The 21,192-nt window shown below is 40.5% G+C and overlaps 1 protein-coding gene across 1 annotated transcript in view; it reads left to right on the forward strand.

The window, feature by feature from the left end:
• Positions 1-21,192, forward strand: part of LOC136862698 (WD repeat-containing protein 20) — a 135,439-nt gene that overhangs the window by 65,151 nt on the left and 49,096 nt on the right. The gene's annotated exons all lie outside the window — the stretch shown is intronic.

The raw sequence follows: 21,192 nt of genomic DNA on the forward strand, positions 1-21,192 counted from the left end.
TCCTAATCATTAAAATGCGTGTCAAAAGTGTGGGTTCTATTCCAAATCTATCCGCGACGCACATATGGAGTAAAGGTATACGACATTGTTCATGGCAATTCGTCCGTCGAATGAGGATGTTAAGGAGGTTATATTTCTTTTACTTCATAACAACTTGCTACATAAGTATTTACGCTAAGTGAGATAAATGCTTGCCAGTTACTATTCTCACATCGTATTGAAAAGAAAGAAACTAACTACTTATTCAATGAGCAAACAATAAATTGAATTAATAATAAAATTAATGATCCCACGCTGCATCAGTGGCATTAATTACGAATATAAACTTTACTTTCGTCGTAACGCGCAACCTCGTAAATAGTACTAGACAAAAATGATACATAACCTGAATCTTAACTTTTGCGTCCAGGTTACATTTTCAGTCTTTTTATTTTCTATAACAGTTTCAGTTTCATTATACAGTTAATTAATTTTAACATTTCTTCGTATGTGTATATTTCAGTCCTAATTCTGTTTTTGACCTGGACTTCCACATTATAGCTTAATAAGAGTCTGATATTGGATTCTAGTAATACAATTTCAAAAGGAATAGAGCTAAACAAACAAAAACACCATGGAACACGTATACCTCCGCGCTAAATTTCACTATATTTTCAGTAACCTTATTACCAACCCAATAAAAATGTTACTACATCTTCTGCATTACAATCCCACCGTTAAAATCCGTTGGTAGTATGCAAGAAAATATTTAACTTCTAGTGTGCAAAACTGCAGCCTACGTATCTGGCTGTTTATCTGACAGTCATAGTACAGGCCCTTAGAAGTGTATAATAATAGTGTTTTGGTTTTATGTCTTGATATCTACTTTTATGGTTTTTGGAGATGCCAAGGTGCCATAATTTTGTACCACAGGAGTTCTTTTATGTGCCAGCAAAATCTACCAGACTGAGCCAGAATAGGATCCACTAACTTTGGGTTCATAATTTCTCAGAAGTGTTTAATGTAGTATTTTTTACAGATACCCATTTTCATAGCCCAGCAGTTTTATATGCTCAGTGATTCACCTGGTAAGCTTTTGCTTTGTTGAAGATTACAACCTCCAAATAAAATCGTAGTTCTTTAAATACTGGATGCTCTGTTCAAGAAACAAGTGTGCAATTCCCTAAAACTTTAATTCTTTTTCTCTTTTTTTTTTCCAGCATATATTGTCATTTCATGTGTTTTTCAACCATAATGTTTTAAGCTTTCCTACTGTCTTAGTCTTGTTAGAGATTTCCTTGTTATGTCATCCAGATTTAGATAAGAATAAGAGTCCTTATATAAGTCGAATGTCAGGACTTATCAGTGTGCAAAGCCTTCATTCAGTCCTCCAGGAAGGACAAAACGAATGAACCAGAATGCAGTTTCATTCAGCTTAGAAAGTTGACTGATGAGACAGTCCTTAATAATTAAATCTGTCACTGTACAAAGTGAGGGCCATCTCATCACACTATGATGTAGAAGATCTTCTTTATAGTCATTGTGAATGAAAGTGTCAAATTCTTTTAGACTTTAGATTGCTTTTATTTGTGGTGAAGTTAGGTCTCTGGGTCCTTCTTTACACTTAACCACTGTTTCATAATTTGACTAAGCTATCAGATTACACAGTACAACAACTGATGGTGGTGGTGATAGTAGTAGTAGTAGTAGTAGTAGTAGTAGTAGTAGTAGTAGTAGTCTGAAAAGACTGTAACTGTGAAACTAACCCTTAATACATAATTAAGTATATGACCATTTACTTTAACTCTAAAACTGAACCTAATATGTAATTGAAATCTAATACACAAATGTTTGCCCATTTACACTAGCTCTGAATAATTAATTGACCATTTTCTCACACATTCATACCTTGGTCATCCCACAAGTCAGTTTGATGAATCAAGCAAGTGCCTTCAGCACTCCACCTTAAATTTCTTAAGGGAAGCCATGTTGCCAATGTTGAGAGGGATGAAATTCCATGACCTAGCAGCAGAAAAATGCATAAGAGTGGTTGTAGATAGAAATGCAGTGTATAGTTAGTAGTACAATTTAATATTTGGCATAGTTTTCTTAACAAAATGCTTGCTTTCAGACTGAATTAGATAAGAACATTTCTGCTCTAGCTTCACATAACCTGAATTTATTTCTTCCACACTGAGTGAATTGATGATGCAATATGGGTCATGTACATGTAAACTTTCATTTGAGGGGTGGTGGGTGTGAATATTACCATCAACAGTTCTGAAGATAGTTTCTGTGTTTTCCCCTTTTCACACCAGGCAGTTTACCTAAATTAAGCCACAAGTGCTATCATCCCAGCTGTAGGCTTTTCCAGTCTTTGCATTGTGTAAGATTAAAAATTGCATAATTTGCTTTTCTGTTTAAACTGTAAGAACCCATTTGTTGGGATAAATGATGGCAGACATAACATGAAATATCTTTACCAGCCATTATGTATTGCTCTACATCAGAATACAGAGGGGTCCAGAAAAATGTTGACACTCTTTGATAGTCAATATTAACGGAACAAAATGACATACTGTTACAATTCTTGCATGCTGGGGGAGGTTATTTTGTTTGTTCAAAGTGACCCCCCATTAGCAGCCAAGCAGCCAAAGAACGTTGACGCTGAACTACTAACCAAACTACGGCTGTCAGTGTTGCCGGTGTGATAGCCGCACAAGACACCTCTATGGCTTCTCGTAGCTTGTTCATTGTAGCAAGCTTCTGGTGATAAACTTCATTTTTCAATGTCTCCCATAGATAGAACTCAAGAGGTGTAAGGTCTGGAGACTGTGGTGGGTACTCAACAGCTCCTCTTCGACCTATCCATCGTCTAGGTAGATTTTCATCTAAGTAGACTCTGATATCTCTGTGGTAGTGAGTCGGAGCGCCATCTTGTTGTTCCAAACACCTCTCGGATAGCTGGTAAAATAGATGTTTGTAGCGTATGATGATACCTCACCAGTTACGGTACCTTCAAAGAAGAATGAGCCAATCAAACCAGGCGATAACAGACTGCATCACACATTATCACTGGGTAGATTAACATTTTTGTCAATCAATCACTACTGATCTGCATTTAGGGCAGTCGCCCAAGTGGCAGATTCCCTATCTGTTGTTTTCCTAGCCTTTTCTTAAATGATCGCAAAGAAATTGGAAAAGTATGGAACATCTCCGTTGGTTATTCCAATCCCTAACTCCCCTTCCTATAAATGAATCTTTGCCCCAATTTGTGCTCTTGAATTCCAACTTTATCTTCATATTGTGATCTTTCCTACTTTTAAAGACACCATTCAAACTATTCGTGTACTGATGTCCTCCCATGCCATCTTTCCACTGACAGCTCGGAATATACCAATTACATACCACTTAATGGAGCAGCTCGTCTCCTTTCTCCCAAGTCTTCCCAGCCCAAACTTTGCAACATTTTTGTAACACTACTTTTTTGTCGGAAATCACCCAGAGCAAATCGAGCTGCTTTTCTTTGGATATTTTCCAGTTCGTGAATCAAGTAATCCTGGTGAGGGTCCCATACACTGGAACCATACTCTAGTTGGGGTCTTACCAGAGACTTATATGCCCTCTCCCTTACATCCTTACTACAACCCCTAAACACCCTCATAATTATGTGCAGAGATCTATGCCCTTTATTCTGTCTGTCTGTTAGGTCATCAGCCCAGAGGCTGGTTGGATCCACAAATAGCACCACCAAAGGCTATGCAGTTATAAGGAAAACGCAAAAACCAATGGCCGAGCCCAAATGAGGCGTACTAGGCAAGATGAGGAGTCAGGTAGTTTGCCATTGCTTTCCTCACTGGACCAGAAGGTGCTACTTCAGCACGACTGATCCTATGAGCAACACCTTTCATAACACTCGACACGAGTCGTGCTCCAAATGCCATTACTCAGCACCACCCATACCCCCAGCAGCTTCCATATTGTTACAGCCATGGATGAGACTGGGACTTCGGGGGAAGCTACACTTTGCTCTGGCCTGTGCCAAGAGACGGATACAAAAATACCGCATCCATCAAGAAATGGCAACAGGCGGTTGCCCTTTATTAACAATCATATTTATGTGATTACCCTAATGAAGGTCTTTTCCTATATTAACACCTAAGTACTTACAGTGATCCCCAAAAGGAACTTTCACCCCATCAACGCAGTAATTAAAACTGAGAGGACTTTTCCTCTTTGTGAAACTCACAACCTGACTTTTAACCCCGTTTGCTTTGCTGGCAAGATGTAGTGTTTACAGTGCACTATGTCTTCTGGTATGGGCTAGAGCAATTTTGTTACTTTCATTGATCTGTCTCAGCTTTATCCTTGGCTTTGACAAAATGAAAGGGACTGAGCTATGAGTGATGCTAGTAATGCCGTTCCTTCTGCAGCCAGTCCCTGCTATGAATGGTGTGAAAATATTGCTCATAGGGTCGGTTGGTGCATGCATTTCAGTGGGCTTGGCAGACTGATATGTAATAGCAACTTCTGGCTCGGCGAGGAAAGCAACGGGGAACTACCTCACTCCTCATTTCCCTAGTACGCCTCTTCAGTGATGCCTAGGCCATCTATGACAGCTGATGGCGGAGCTGTTGAGGATCCAACCAGCCTTTGGGCTGAGGACTAAACATACATACATACATACATCATCATGCCATTGTCCACCGTCCATCTCACAACACTATCGAGGTCACCCTGCAGCCGCTCACGATCTTGTAACTTATTTATTGCTCTGTACAGAATAATATAATCTGCAAAAAGCCTTATCTCTGATTCCACATCTTTACACATATCATTGAGATATATATATAAGAAAACATAAAGGTCCAATAATACTGCCTTGAGGAATTCCCCTCATAATTATTACAGGGTCAGATAAAGCTTTGCCTACTCTAATTCTCTGAGTTCTGTTATCTAGAAATATAGCCACCATTCAGTCACTCTTTTTTTCTAGTCCAATAGCACTCATTTTTGCCAGTAGTCTTCCATGATCTACCCTATCAAATGCCTTAGATAGGTCAATCACAATACAGTCCATTTGGCCTCCTGAATCCAGGATATCTGCTATATCTTGCTGAAATCCTACAAGCTGAGCTTCAGTGGAATAACCTTTCCTAAACCCAAACTGTCTTCTGTCAAACCAGTTATTAATTTCACAAACATGTCTAATATAATCAGAAAGAATGCCTTCCCAATTCCTAAATGCAGTGCATGTCAGACTGACTGGCCTGTAATTTTTTTTTTTGCCTGTATGTCTATCTTCCTTTCCTTTATACACAGGGGCTATTATAGCACCTCTCCATTCATTTGGTATAGCTCCTTCAGCCAAACAATAATCAAATATTTCAGATATGGTACTATATCCCAACCCATTGCCTTTAGTATATCCCCAGAAATCTTATCAATTCCAGCTGCTTTTCTAGTTTTCAACTTTTGTATCTTACTGTGAATGTCATTGTTATCATAGGTAAAGTTTAATATTCTTTAGTATTACTCACCTCCCCTATCTGGACATTATCCTTGTAACCAACAGTCTTTACATACTGCTGACTGAATACTTCTGCCTTTTGAAGATCCTCGAATACACACTCCCCTTGTTCATGAATGATTCCTGGAATGTCCTTCTCTGAACCTGTTTTTGCCTTAAAGTACCTATACATACCCTTCCAATTTCACTAAAATTAGTATGACCCCCAATTATGCTTGCTGTCATGTTATCCTTAGCTGACTTCTTTGCTAGATTCAATTTCCTAGTTAGTTCCTTCAATTTCTCCTTACTTCCATAACCTTTTCTAACTGTATTTCGTTCCAACCTGTACCTCCTTCTTAGTCTCTTTACTTCTCTGTTATAATATAGTGGATCTTTACCATTCCTTACCACCTTTAAAGGTACAAACCTATTTTCACATTCCTCAACAATTGCTTTAAACCCATTACAGAGTCTGTTTACATTTTTCTTTACCATTTTCCAGCAATCATAGTTAGTTTTTAAAAACTCCCTCATGCCTGTTTTATCAGCCATATGGTTCTGCCTAATAGTCCTAATTTTAATACCTTTCTTTCACATTTATTTTTAACTACGACAAAAACAGCTTTGTGATCATTAATACCATCTATTACTTCTATTTCTCTATAGAGCTCATCTGGTTTTATCAGCACCATATCCAGAATATTCTTCCCTCTAGTTGGTTCCATCACTTTCTGAATCAGCTGCCCTTCCCATATTAACTTATTTGCCATTTGTTGTTCATGCTTTTTGTCGTTCGCATTACCTTCCCAATTGACATTTGATAAATTGAGATGTCGATGCGAATCTGAGGATTTTCTGGAACCCAGTACACGCAGTTGTGGCGGTTTACAGTACTGGTCCGTTTGAATTGCGACTCACCTGACCAGATAACTATCCCTGCAAACCGTTCATCCTTGCGAAGCATTCCTTCAAACCACTTGCAAAACTCCATCCTTCGATCCGGGTTGTCCTCGTTCATAGCGTGCAGCGATCTTGGAATGTACACTTTCCATTTTGCAGCCTTCAGAATTCGTCGTACAGTTCATCGGCTTGCCCCGCTTTCATGTGCACTCTGATTCACAAATTTTTTAGGTGACCTAGTAAAATGTTGCAACACAGCAGCGCTGGAAGCTGGACTTATTGATGTTTTTGGACTTATTGATATTTTTGGTTGGCCAGGCCTTTTCTTATGCACATCCTGAACACTACTGTTGGCATAAAATTTATCCCGAATACGGTAAATTGTTGTACGTGTTGGTGGCAGAGTTCCGTACACATTACGCCATTGCCGTTGTACCTCCTTGTTTTCTTAGTTCCAGTACCACTTCAATACGTCCTTGCATTGCTCAAATGACAGTCTTACTTCAGTCATTTCTGCACTGTCATCTGCTGGAAAACACGCACCAAGATCGTCCTGCCATTCACATGACCATCATCTGTTGAGAAAACAATGGACTACACTACCACGTAAGAATTGCAACGATATGTTATTTTGTTCCAAAGATATTAACTATCAAAGAGTGTCTACACTTTTCTGGACTCCTCTTTAGATTAGTACATTGAATTAGTAAGTTAGAAGCTGTACATGAAACTAAAAGAAAGGAACCTTTTGGATTAATTCCACGAATATGGTTCTAGATCATTGAGGAGAATTATTGCAGTTCATTTGGTACATCTATAAATGTAGAAGCTCTAGAAGCTCTGTGTAAGGTAAGAGAGAGAAAAGTATGTCTTACACAACTCAGCATTATAAATTGTCACTATTTAATAGTATGACAAATGGAAGACATTTCCATTTTTGTTATGTCTTTCTCTGCATTCTTCACTAAGAAATAACTACATCTATCTTTTGAAACATGGTATGCTGTGAAAATGGTCTGACACAGCTCCTTGACCCTCACATTTAGCTATAAAAATAAATTACATGTATCTTGTAATGTGTTGAACTCCTTCATTTAACCATAACACAAATACTTGTCAAATTGATCTTTGTCATTATGATATGTAAGTGTACAGTTCTATTACTGGAAATACATGGTCGTGCGTTCATTATGTAGGGGGAGTGATAACCCAGTAACATAGTCACTAGCTTCTCACTAAGATGGCTATGGTTATCCTAGCTCATATACTGCACCCGTTGTATGCGATATAAATAAATGTATATACTTTCATTATTCTTATGTTCTGGGGTTCAGTTTCAGACTACATACTCATTCGATAGATTGCAAGAGTCTGTCCTGGATGTACACATGTTGGTTTGGGTGATCAGATGGACGTTCAACTACGTAAATTATCGAGGGCTTATAAATGAATCCATATGACATCAAGTTTATCATAATTAAGGGTAACATATACCCAAATGAAAACACATTTGTTGGCATACTTGGAAGGATTTAACATTTTTTCTTTCATCCTTTATTTAATTAAGTCAGGAGGAAAATAAATGACAATACCTAAAACACAGTAGGAAGGAATTCCAATTACCAATAAATAGAGATTGTTAATCTGGTCTCAGCAATGTTTGTTGATTACTGTTTACCAATACACATGGAGATCTCTCCAACATTCTTAATGTCTCTACACTTATCTGGATAATATACCTTACCATAAGTATCTAGAACCCTCCATATATACCAAATTATAGCAGAATACACCTAATATATGAACGTTATAGGGTTTTCTACAGCTTCCAACTATACAGATTTTGAGGTTAGACTATACACAATATGTATTTGAGGTTATACACATTTATAATACATATTTACAGGGAAACCCTGTATTAGTCATATTCAACGTTTAATAAAAGAAAATTTAATATTTAATAAAATATAATTAAAATATATTAAACATAATAATTGAAGGTTTTATGACAGGATATCGTACTACGACAGATCTGACCTGTATATTGTGCATTATCCATATGCTGTCTGTTGCAATTTGTTGTACAAATGTTGCTTCTTCAATCCTCGTTGAGTGTTGAGATAATACATCTCTTCACAAGCACTATCCTTCAAAGAGTAATGATGTCGTGAATAAGAATGAATTACGCTGTGAGTACGAGGTGCTGTATCTGTCGAAATCACTACCATCTGCGCCTGTGATGGACCAAAATGTTTATGAATGATAGCATTTGAAATTAGTTGCTCTAAGTTTCACTTACTTTAAATGCCTCTAAACCAAACCAAACCCCATGGCACTTAACGCCCTTGAAAGGGCCTTTGTCTGCCCAGCAACCGCTGCTCAACCCGAAGGCCTGCAGATTACGAGGGGTCGTGTGGTCAGCAGTACGCATCCTCTCGGCCGTTATTCTGGGCTTTCGAGACTGGGGCCACCATCTCACCGTCAGATAGCTCCTCATTTTTAATCATGTAGGCTGAGTGGACCTCGAACTAGCTCTAAGGTCGAGAGAAAAATCCCTGACCTGGCCGTGAATCAAACCTGGGGCCTCCGGGCGAGAGGCCGGCACGCTACCCCTACCAGCCTCTCGCATCGGTAGCTTAGGGAATACATTTTATACGTCAAGCTTTTGTAAAGAAACTTTAAAAGGATATAAAATCAAAATCTATTAGGAAATCATTTCAAATGGATTTAAATTTTCTACTTTTTTCAGTTTTCAGACACGAGGTACAAGTTAATGTATGTATCCAAACTACCTCAAGCGTTCTCGTAGCGTAATGGCCAACATGCTCACTTCGTAATGCGAGGTATGCAAGTTCGAGTCTTTATTATGATGAATCTTTTTTGTTTCTATTATTAGCGTTGTGTTAATCTGTATGCCTCTCTTCATATGTTTTTTTTGTTAATAATATATTTCAATTAAATATTTAATCACAACATTATGTCTACTAGGAAATTGCTTTATATGTATGCTACCTACTTATAGAAAGCGTTATGTTTAATAGCACATGGGACTGTCGCCCAGGTAGCAGATTCCTTATTAGTTGTTTACACAGTCTTCTTGTAAATTATTTCGAAGAAATTGGAAATTATTCCATTCCCGAATTCCTCTTCCTATGAATGGATATTTATCCCGATTAGTTCTTTACATTTACAGTACTTTCCAGCTTTATCTTCATAAAGTTAAATATTAGAATGAAATGCTTTATCAATAAATGGAAGCATGTGGAACTAAACGAGGTCACAGAACTAGTTCCAAATAGAGCATCGTGGAGATACTTAATCAATTCTCAGAAGCCTGCAGATAGAATGCTCAAAGGCAATAAGTCCATAAAGATATGTGTGTGTGTGTGCGTGCGTGCGTGCGTGCGTGCGTGCGTGCGTGCGTGTGTGTGTGTGGAAGCGCGTAAAAGAGAGTTAAGAACAATGGCAGGGAACGAAAATACATTTTTAAATTTAAAATAAAAATACGATGAAAACCTGCGTACCTTCTATTACGGAGCGAGCGACTTGACCGATATACTACGAGAATACCTTTCAAAAACGCTGCCTTACATGACAGGTTATAACTGGCGTAAGAAAATGTAATCTCGAGATTTTAATCCCAATTAGGTATTGATATTGAAGATCATAGATTAAAATCACGAAAGCTTGACATAAATCGTTGTCCATTACTCTTAAGACTCCCTTATTGGCTTTTTGGTGATAATCAGCAGACGCAAGCACAGGGGAATAAGACAATCGAAATGAGTTTCATACATCTACCAACAGATAGCACCACACTCGAAAGCGAGAAGTCGCTGAAAATCAGTCTAGCCAACTTCGTATATCGGTGTCTAGCTCTGGGTAGCTACCTAGCGCTTGCGCGGAGGTGGTTGGACGCAAGCCAAAGTACCAGCCGATTTACACCTCCAGGTAGTTTACCTCCCGGGCAGCTGCCAGCCACTTTACCAGTAGATGGTTGAACCGGCCCTTAATTCTATAAGGTGCTATACTGATGGCACATCGAGTCCTGAATATTGCAGTCAATATCACTGATCACATTACTGTTTGTGACCATGCTTGCAACAGGTGATGGCAAAAATAAGGGGCAGGTCCGACCGTGCACATATTGTCATTTTAAAAGTACTACCATCCTGCCACCTGGTGGCGAGCTAGAGGGTTACTCCAAAGTGTCCCATTAAACAAGAATGTACAACTCTAAATGTGTAACACACAATAGACATGTTAGCCCTGAACACAATGCAAATTAGGAGTTGGTTTGAAGATAGAAAATTCTGCCTGACAAATTTAAAGAGCTCTGCGTATAACATACCACTTAAGGTTGACTTTGAACGTAAACTATAGACGCTAGAATCAGCATGCATGAGTCATGAATACCAGTTCACACTTTCTTCTCGCTAGGCATCATACAACATTTTCCACTACAGATGAGTCCATGTCCTCCCTTGCATTGTCAATCTCCAAGTCAGCTGTCAAGAACTGCTGACATTAATTACAAAGCGCAAATCTTCATAATCATCCAAACATTCCCACTGCTCCACTTGGAACATTCGGTGTCTCAAACGGAGCAACTTGAATTTACTGTGTTTCACGATGTTACGAATAAAACTCTGTTTATTGATCTAATTTAATGAAGGATGACACATTCAGTACACACACAGTTGCACTTGTAAATGAATGACAATAGTTCACTAATTAGTTGCTACCAAAAAGTCCCTGTTCTTCACAACAGGTTTCCAGCTTGCTGGTATTTAACTGGAATGGGCGACCCTTCCGTAATCTTGATTGACCGCTCTCACCTTTCACTTGATATGCACCACCGTCATTTTACATAGCAGCTACGGAGGACGATCAAATATAAACAGGATTTTTGTTCCTGAACATGAACATTTGGTAGGACTGGCCCCGCACTCCCGCTATGCCTAGGCGGGACCGTTAGGAGTGGGGAGAGCGTGCTATTAGATTTTCCCACCATTTCGTCAGTAACGCTAACAATGTCAGAGCAACAAGTGCATCCCTCCACTGCGCAACACATAATTATAAAATTATTTGCTCGTGAAGGCGTTGCAGCAGCGGAAATTTGCCAGAGGTTGACTGTACAGTTCGGTGATCAAACGTTGTCAAGGATGCACGTTTGCCTGGCATAAAAAGTTCAAAGAAGGACGAGAACATGTGGAAAATCAGCAACACGATCGCCGTCCTCGGACAAGCATTAGACAAAACATTCATGCAGTTAAAGACATTGTTGACGACGATCGATGGGCAAGAGTATCAGAAATTGCCGAACAAGTCGGAATCAGTTATGGGAGCTGTCAAGCAATCATCACAAACAACCTACAGTTCTGTAAAGTGTGTTCCAGATGAGTCCCACGCCTTTTGTCCGAAAATGTGAACTTCAGACATTTGGGGGTCTGTCAGAGGCTTACACCAAGGTTTGCGGAAGAAGGTGATGCATTTTTGAGTCGGATCGTCTCGTCACCTGCAGTGAAACATGGGTCCACCACTACACTCCAAAATCCAAATAAGCCAGTAAGAAGTGGCAGAGGAATGGGGAGGTAGCATCAGTGAAAGCCAAGACTTGACTGTCAGCTGGCAAGGTTCTTGCAACCATTTTTATTGATCAGCGAGGCATTTTCTGTTTGATTTTTTGCATGAGCAATGCACAATCAATCTGCTTACTACTGTGAGTAGTTGAACAAGGCAAGGGTTGCGTATCGCCGCAAAAGACTAAACCAATCGATTCGAAATGTCATCCTCCTCCCCGACAATGCGCGGCCCCATACTGCAGCTCTGTCTCCAAGCTACAGGAAATGCACTGGACTACACTTGATCATCCTCCTTACAGCCCGGACTTGCCCTGTGATTTCCATTTGTTCGGAGCGTTTACAGAAGCTCTAGGAGGGCAACGATTTGAAGATGACGAAAGTGTGTAAGACTCCTTGCACAACTGGCTGGTGACAAGATCCTGTTCTTTTTTATGATGAGGGGATCAAAAAGCTGCCCATACACTGGGACAAATGCATTTCCAAAGCAGGAAACTATGTGGAAAAATAAATTGTAATTGCCTGGGTTTTTTTCAACAAACTAATTTAAATAAAAAATAAAATCCTGTTTATATTTGATCCCACCCTTGTATATGAACACAGGTTTGTAACACATCTGTTGACTATCACACAGCACGAAGACTGTACGCTTGACTCACCTCCAGAGAAGGCCGATAACTTTCAAACCGTAATAAGGACCTTCCCATGCCTTCTGGAGTTTGGGAGACAAGCGCCTCATCCTTACGGGGTTATACTCATGATATCCGGTGGCATCCACTTGGGCATATCGTGCCTTTATTCAGTCGATTTTTGTTCTCAATCTCTTTCAGACAGTAGCATGTACATTTTCCAGTTTCCTTGTCAGAGTCAGGTAGTACTGGTTGGTCAGGTGAGAATGGTTCTCAGATTGGCCAAACACTAAATGTATCTATCGAGTACCGGCATAGCACAGTCACCATTCACCACGCAGCATGTGAATAACAGACCTAGCCTAATGTCATTCCTGAGCGCATGTTAATAATTTGTACCAGGACTTCTAGTACTTCGCCTGCAGGGGACATGTGGACATTGATAAATAGAAGGAACCTAGAGAGATTATGCGTGATGCTAGCACACACACACACAGTTATACTTGAAAATAACAGTTAACTAATTAGTGGCTATTTACGAAGTCCCTAGTCCTCACAGTGGGTCTTCAGCTTGCTGGCATTTACCTTGACCAAGCGACCCTTTGGTAATCTTGATTGACAGCCTCGCCTTTCACTTGGCATGCACCACCTTTGCTTTAGATAGCAGCTACATGCACACAGGTTCAAACACAAGTCTGTTGATTATTCGTGTGTTGCAATGATTTTACACTTGACTTCAGACAAGGCTGATAACTCACAACAATCAATTCACATAATTGCTGCTCCACACACTGAATTATTCCACATGTATCACTTGATAATAACACAGTACAAATTCAGCTTTCCTACACTCCTCACAAGGACACACACTCAACAATGCTTCAACATTTCAACAAGACAACACTGTCACAGCATTCACAACTCTGCTCCAGCAATACTACTACTATAGCCCACCGCCACCATCATTATACTCTCAACACTCGCAGCTTTGTTCCAACAACACACTACTACTGTTCGTGGCATGCCTCCTTTTATATGCTTGGTGATGAAGCACTAGCATATTTAGGGTGCAACCGGAATATGAACATTCTAGTTTCGCCTTCTGTAAATTTCACGGAAACATTAAACGAGAAGCACAATAGAGGGAGAGGCCGTCACATGCCCTCAGGCCGGTAAGGGGGGGGGAGAGAGAGAAAGAGAGAGAGGGGTGTCTTTTTCATCAACATACAAAATAGGCCTACCTTGTGCTCTGTATTCTAGAAAAGCCCTGATGTACTGTATATGCTGGTACTGAATTTCCTACAAAACCTCTTTTTTTTTTTTTTTTTAGAATTTGGCCTTAAACTAGCTTTACTCCCACTGTAATTTATATCTTCAGTGAGCTTACGCTATAATTTCTTCAAGGAAGGTCTCTCTCCCTCCGTTATTGTGAAATTTTTCACCATTTGTCGCAGAACATCTTCATCGAAAGTATTAATGTAGTTTTTGGCGAAGGCATCATCCTAGATTTTCTCAGAGTACAAAACAAACATTTTGTTTCGTCACCAGTATCAATGTCAGGCTTCTCTGGCACAAGTTTTCTCACTGTCCACTCTGCAACTCCCATGGCTATGAGAGTTCTCTTACTGATATATTTCATTAGTAATTCTATTCGCTCTTCTGCCTCTCATTTAATAAATTCATAATTGTTGGCAACATCTTCCCTCTCCTGGTAGCGGAGCATTTTACACTTCAGTTTTGAAACCACTGGTGCCATTGTAAATGTACGGCAAAGGGCACTTCACCTCCACAGAATCAAGATTTACTTTGCACACCTGGTGCTGATGTTCTTGGTTTAGGACAGAACAGAGAGCAGGAACGTTCCCCTGAACAGGGGAGGTACTAGAGAAAAGCTTGAACCAAGCAAGTGGTCACATGGTTATGGGTCACGTAGCTATCAGCTTGGATTCAGGAGATAATGGGCTCGAACCCCACTGTCGGCAGCCCTGGTTATGGTTTTCCATGGTTTCCCATTTTGACACCAGGCAAATGCTGGCGCTGTCTTTTAATTAAGGCCATGGTCGCTTCCTTTCCACTCATAGACCTTTCCTATCACGTCGTCACCAAAAGACCTATCTATGTTGGTGCGACGTAAAGCAAGTTATTAATTATTACCATATATAAGAAAAGCAGACAGAAAAGTAAAGTGATGACACAATTCAAACCAAACTCAACAGCATTGACATAATTTAGGAGCAGTGTGCTAGTTACGTTTTATGATTGGTAGCAGAGAATTGGCAGCGATATTTCATGCTGCTGCAATTTCATCTCACCAACATGAGAGTGAAATATTGCAACTAAGACTTTCTTAACTGGGGATGTCTGTAAAGTTTACCTGTTGATGAGGGAGTATAATTTTTACTTTATCTTCATGAAATTTGTATAAAGTTATACATGTTGAACAAAATTTCAAAAATTATCAATGGTTTTGAAACATTACCGTCCTTGATATCATTATCATTGACTTCATATTCATTCAAGAAGTATGTGGCAGAAACATTTTGCGCCAAAAGCATTGCACTCTGTGTTGCCATATAGACAGCCGACTTTGTACTGTAGTACAGTTTTACCTTGTGAAATATTTGGACAATAAGGAAAAAATATCTTGCAGTAATGTTGTTTAAGCATAAAATTCTGGGGAAAAAAATATGCATTTAAAAAATTTTAATCAGGTTTAACAAGGCCTATCCCTTGTTGGTGGGGAATGCAGGTGAAAAATTCACCCACGGTATCCCTTGCCTGTCGTAAGAGGCGACTAAAAGGGACGACCAAGGGATGATCAAATTAGAACCATGAAACTACTTGTGATTAGTACCACTACGCGGGGAACACCATGGGACGCTTTTACTTGCGCGTAGTACCACTATGTTCGGTACCAAATAGGTTTGTGATTAGTAGCAACCGAGAGAGCGATGGGTTTTACAGTACCTGTGATTAGTAGCACTATATGAGCGACACCATGGGATGATGGAACCCATGGTTCTGGCTTGCCTATGATTAATGCCCACTATATGAGGGATAGTACGAGTCCCTGTGGTTAGTACACTTCTGTGATGAACAACATAGGTTTGCGTTGCCTGTAAATGGCGCCGCAATGTGCGAAACACCGAAGGTTTTTAATACATGTGCGAATTTCATTACTTGTGAGTAGTACCATAATGTGTGGAATACCGCGAGTCTACGCTACTCTTGATTAGTACTGCAACATTACAAATACCATGGTTCTACTTTTCTAGCGATAAGTACCATTGTGAGGGGCTGCTGACTTGGATTTTTGACCCCTTTCAACTACAAGTATCATCGATTCAGTAATGTGCTATAGAAGCAGTCTCTTGGTCAGTAATATTATTGTTCTACGCCCGCTTCTGTGCATGTGAGAGACTGTGAGTTGCTTCCCCTGATCGTTTTAAATTCATATCCATGCATTCATTCTTCGCCCTCACGTTTTGAATTGTGGTAGGTGGATGTTTTTTGGGCTTTTACTTTGCCATTTCATACCGTGCCATTAGGGGCCGGTGACCTCGATGTTAGGGTCCTTTAAACAAGCATCATTATCATTAACAAGGCGTAATTGGTAAAAGTTGGACATAACGTTCTTATTTTTACTGTTGGCTGCCTGGACTGCTTCATCGTTACGGTCGAACAATACACTTTGTACCTCTATGTTAACGCAAGTGTAATAAACTAATATAACTTGAAAACAATATTCTTTAACCCATGGGTAAATAATGCAAATATTATTAGTATTAATTTCATGACTTGTGAGGTATGGCTATGAAGTGTTTACATCCATTTATTAGTATTATTATTATTTACATAGTTATGTATGGACGATTGTATTATTTGTGAGGTTATGTCATGAAATGTGCTGTATATATATATTAATGAGTTTAGTTAATGTAAGAACATGTAATTAATAGTATATAATTTATTATTACCTGTATATATGATGTATAATCCACTACATTATTGTGCAACACACTGTAATATCCAGAATAATGTATCTTTGGCACTAGATAGTTGTAGAATATTCTTTACATTATAACTAGGCTATTGGGCACTCTAGAATTTACAAGAAAATATATTGTTATATTCTTCTAGAAGCCTGGCCAGGCAACGCATATAAGGAGGCAGTCTTGATGGTGGACTTGAGTTGTTATTTAACAGGAGTTGTTTTGATGAGACTTGTGGGGAAGTCATCGTAGTAAGTGTTTGAAGTATGTGAATTGGTTTTGTTACATTGGTAGTTGACATGCACCTGATGCAGTCTTCTTATTCTTTGTGATAGGCAGTTGTTCAAAATGGTGGTTTATTGATGTTTGTGTGATAAATGTATACAGTTTGTAAATAAAATTAGGGTACACAACTGACGACATTTTGTATGCGTCTTTGTGAATACATCAACTGGCGACAGTGATTAGGACGTAAGAATAATTTTCAAGTGAATACGAGTGTAAGTGCGAAATAGAACAAAATGCAAGTGATACTAGAAAATTTGTCCGTACAACCCGGACTGACTCTCAAAGAGAAATTTTCCGACGAACGGCAAGAAGCACTCACTGAAGTTACAAGAACGTATTGAAAAAGGAGAAGATCCCGAAAAGTTCTTTATCGAGGTGGATGAAACATCGGACTACCACGGAAGAGGAGGTAAATGTTACCAAATGTGTTCTAACTTAATGACCATGATGCAGGCACTCGGTGACAAAATTTCAGATGTCAATTGTGGCCTTACAGAACAGATTACAGACCAAATTTTGAAAGTAAATGACAACATTTCAGACGAAATTTCTCAAGCTAATACAGTTTTAACCAGACAAATATCACAAGTGTACACACAGGTTTACAAAGTAGAACAATGCCTAGAATTAATCATTTCAACCGTAGATGAAAAAATGACAGCTGATATTGGACATTAGGTCTAAACTGGGACAGGTTGAACAGATCGATAGTAGGGTGTGCCAGCTGGAAGGGGACATCTCAAACCTCAAGGAGGATGTGGAAATCCAAGTTTCTGGCATAAAACAACAGGTTGAGGGAGGATTTCTAACATTGAGGGAAATTTCGAAAACCGTATCTCTGCCGTTGAGGGAAATCTTAGGAGCCATGTTTCTGCTGTTGAAGAAAGGTTAGAAAACTGATTTTCGACCACCGAGGGAGATGTGCAGAATATAAGAGAAAGCATCCTTCACGCAGTAGAAGATAGACTTGAACAGGACCTATCGCCACGCCCCTGACCTCGTCAAACCTAACCGGCAATACAGGACACCTAGATTATAGAGAGCCTTCCGGAATTCCACGGGCGACTGGAAGAGAACCTGACTAGCTTCATCGAGGGATCGGTCAGTTTACTAGGAAGGACTAATCTACAGGAGGACATCTTTGTTCAACTCATCACACCGCAGTTAAAGGGGCAAGCCGCTACTTGGTGGAATAAGTTGAAGGCCTTAAATTTAAACTGTATGGACTTCAAGAGGGAATTCCTTGCTAGGTTTAATTCCGAAGGGGTGAAGGGCTCTGTGAAAAGGAAGCTACTGAGACACAACTCACTGGCATGAAAGCTAGCACGTTCGTCCTCCAGAAGTACCAGACATCACAGAGCTGCTACATGATAAGATTCAACCCCTAGTGAAAGTATCACAACAGAGATCCTTCAATGATCTGTGTAGAATCATCGCCCAGTTGGAAGAGGAACACAAGAGCAAAGTTACGGAAGAGACTAGCTTGGTTAAGAAGTGCTACCAGTGTGAAAGAACGAGACACCTGAAGAACAAGTGCCCAACCCTAATATCAGAAAACTAGGTCCAGCCCATTCTGGATTGAGGGGGGGGATGAGACCGGGAACAGGAATGTGCCTCAAGACACAACAGACAAGCAACCCTGGTTAAGTAGGAGGGGGATGGTGAGAATGTGAGCAGAACAGGCCAATCCCACCCAGCTATCATCTTGAGGATAGGCAATAAGAACTTTTCAGCCATACTCAACAGCCAAGCAAGCCATTCATTTGTCAATGGGACTGTTGCCAGATTACTGCCGCCTATGAAGTCTCACCATCTCGGAAGGGTAGTAGGAGCAGCGGAGGGCATAATCTATTCCATTCAAGGACAGACTAACCTAACCGCTAAATGCATGCACCTGCCTATTGTAATTGACATTGCAGTGATTCAGAACCTAATACCTGATATCATGTTAGGTCATGACTTTCTGGTTGAATACAAGGTGATCCTAGACTATGCAGCTCGTGAAGTCATTTTTGGAAAAGACAGATGTCTGAGGGTCACCTGGCATGATGGAAATCTCCGGACTCGCAAGGATGCGGAAGTTGACAGACCTGGGAGATATCCAGTTAACGCATCTTCAACCAAGCGAAGAAGAGGAGATGGGACGCGCCTTAAAGGACTTTCCGGAAGTCATCACAAATAAAATAGTGTGGACTACCACCGTAACGCACACTCTTGAATGCAGCACTTCCTCACCCATCGAGCAACGTCCATATCCAATCAACCCGGATAAGCACAACTTTGTAATTGAGAAGATTCAAGAGATGGAAGGGCAAGGTCTTGAGCCCTCTATATCCTGTTGGATTTCACCTATCTTCCTTCCAAAAAAGAAGAATGGAGAGTATGGATTTTGTGTGGCCTTCCGCAGATTAAACAAGAAGACATGTAGTGACGCCTACCCCATGCCTGACCTGAAAGACTCGGTGAAACAAGTGGGTCTAGGATTTTCAGCACGCTGGATCTCAACTCCGGATACTGGCAAGTGGAGGTCAAGGAAAATTCTAGACCACTGACCACCTTCATGACACCGAGAGGATTGTACTAGTTTACAGTAATGCCTTTTGGATTGAAGAATGGTTCTGCAACCTTCAAGCGACTGATGGATAAGGTATTGTCAGGATATGTTGGAGATTTCTGCCAAGTATATCTCCACGACATCTTAAATCACAGCAAGAATTTTCAAGAACACCTTGCACATCTAAGGAAAGTGCTGGAACGACTGAAGATTCATAGACTGACTTGCCAACTGGAGAAGTGCCATTTCGCCCAGTCCCGCGTAGAATATCTTGGCCATGTCCTAACATCTGAAGGCTTAGAAAGGCAACCGGAGAAGAATCGAGCTATCAAAGAAGCTGAGCGCCCGTGGACCAAGCAACAAGTACGTCAGTTCCTTGGCTTGTGTGGATGATATAGCAGCTTCGTGCCACATTTCGAAGAGAAGGTAATACCACTGACCGATCTACTCCATAACAACCTCCCGTTCCAATGGACCAGCAAGGAAGAGGTAGCATTCCAATGCATTAAGGCAACGTTTCCAGTCTAGCCCATCCCGACCCTCAATGGAAGATGTGCCTGCAGACGGACGCCAGCGACTCCGGCCTAGGAGCAGTGTTATTCCAGTAGAAGAGTGATGGCAGAAGGGAAATCATCGAATATGGCAGCAGAAAACTATCTCCCACCAAACAACGCTACTGCACTGCCGAGAAGGAAGCCTTAGCCGTGGTGTGGGCCATGGGCAAATTCAGAGGCTACTCGGAGGGAAGAAATTTCCAGCTCTAAAGTGATAACATCGCTCTCAAATGGTTGAACTCTGTCTCTGGCTCAAAATCTAAATTGCCAGGCTGGGTGGCTCAGACGGTTAAGGCGCTGGCCTTCTAACCCCAACTTGGCAGGTTTGATCCTGGCTCAGTCTGGTGGTATTTGAAGGTGCTCAAATACGACAGCCTCGTATCGGTAGATTTACTGGCATGTAAAAGAACTCCTGCAGGACTAAATTCCAGCACCTCTGCGTCTCCGAAGACCGTAAAAGTAGTTAGTGGGACATAAAGCAAATAACATTATTATTATTATTATTATTATTATTATTATTATTATTATTATTATTATTATTATTAAATCTAAATTGATGCAATGGGCCCTGTTAATCACAGAATTTGATTTCAATGTGTGTTGCATCCCAGGATCGACGAACGTAGGAGCAGACTGTCTATCTCCCGTTCCAATGGACCAGCAAGGAAGAGGTAGCATTCCAATGCATTAAGGCAACGTTCCCAGTCTAGCCCATCCCGACCCTCAATGGAAGATGTGCCTGCAGACGGACGCCAGCGACTCCGGCCTAGGAGTGAGCCCAAGGAACCTGTCCTTTTGACCATCAAGAAGGAACTGGATCTGGAAGTTATTAAACACTGGCAAGAACAAGACAAGCCCTGTAGGATCATGACGCAGGGAATTCGAGATGTGCTACGAGAACTTCCGAGTTCACGGAAGACTCTTAATGTACAGATCGCACCACTCTGACATGCCTGCAGTAGTGGTGATCCCTAGACAGCACACGACGGACATCCAAGATGTGAAGAGACAAATCAGTCTATCCGACGACGATTCTTCTGGTTCAACATGTGGAAAGACATCCTGGACTATGTGAAGGAGTGCTACATCTGCGCCTGCACCAAGGCAAGCAATGGGAAGGCAAATTTCAGTCAGCGAGGAAGACGGCTGCAATGCCCTTGGGTGGTCATAGTCCTGGACTTGATGGGTCCTTACCCTAGAAC

This window comes from Anabrus simplex, chromosome 2 (genome assembly GCF_040414725.1).
Source record: "Anabrus simplex isolate iqAnaSimp1 chromosome 2, ASM4041472v1, whole genome shotgun sequence".
Lineage (NCBI taxonomy): Eukaryota > Metazoa > Arthropoda > Insecta > Orthoptera > Tettigoniidae > Anabrus > Anabrus simplex.